The sequence below is a fragment of the Octodon degus genome, unplaced genomic scaffold (genome assembly GCF_000260255.1).
Source record: "Octodon degus isolate 3935 unplaced genomic scaffold, OctDeg1.0 scaffold00075, whole genome shotgun sequence".
NCBI lineage: Eukaryota > Metazoa > Chordata > Mammalia > Rodentia > Octodontidae > Octodon > Octodon degus.
The window spans coordinates 6,121,746-6,122,909 of NW_004524651.1; positions in this window are offsets into that span (position 1 = coordinate 6,121,746).

The following is a 1,164-nucleotide window of genomic DNA, read 5'->3' on the forward strand; positions in this document are numbered from 1 at the left end:
AGGGGGACCCCCACCCCATTAGCCCTGTTACTAACAATATGTCAGGAGTGTCACTCGGCTTCCAATGGCAGAAGGAAGAGCTGACCATTTCCTTTCCAAGGCAGGAGGTCATCTCTCTTCATTCTGTCTCAGCCTGTGACCTCAAATACAGATTGACTGGTGTGAGTGCTGAATAAAATCCCTTAGAAGAGGAGTTGGACAGAGGCAAATACAGAGTGATTGGCCATCTGACTAGGCTTTGTGGCTTTACAGGTAGATGATTTTATGTAAAAAATAGCTTTTAAAAACCAGGTGCCCCACTAGCCTGCTTATGAGAATTCTATTCTTGAGCCCATTAAGAAAGTCACTTTCTTATGCTATATGTATTAAAGTTTAGGTATATTAGCAAAAGTTTAAACAGCAATGTCCATATGACTAATTCAGTACAAGTTGTCTCACTCTGAACTCTTCTCTTCTGCATAGAAAACAGACACCAGGCTTAAGTCTCGTTTTATTCTTCCCAGCCACTCATACTGCACTTACTCAGCACCGATGTGCTTTGTACTCTTCTAGACATTCCGAGTGCTTCTCAACCTCTGTTTGGTTAGGGGGATGGCCTAGAGCCAAAATCCCAAGGAAGGAAGTTACCACAGAGATTCATCCAGGCCGACAGGAGCCACCGCATCATTAATGCTATAATCACAAGAGGCAAAATATGCAAAATGAACCATTCCTCTAAAAGTGCAAAAGGAAAGATATCAGAGACGATTCATAGCAGAGATTCAACCAGAAAAACTTTATATGTACAAAGATGAAAGGGGAAGAACAGCTCAGTTCTGGGCACAGAATTTGAGCAAGACCAAGCAGCAATGACAACAGCAGATTCTAAGGCAAATGAGAAAATAAGAAGCTGCCCAGCAGAGCAGAGTACTGGGGCAGGGGTGAGGGAAACACAGGAACTAATGCAAGTAGGACAGGAGGGGGCATGTGAAAATCACCCCACTGTGGGAGAGTCACAATGACTCCTGTCATCTGATTCTCCAGCTAAACTTCATTCTACCTGGCTAGCCTTCTGGAAGCCCAAAGTTGTAGCATATGCTATCAACGGAGCAAGTGGTTATCTGGGAAAACTCTGTGTAATTTGAATGAGGCAACAGGAATGACAAGACTGAGTATGTAGTCCAA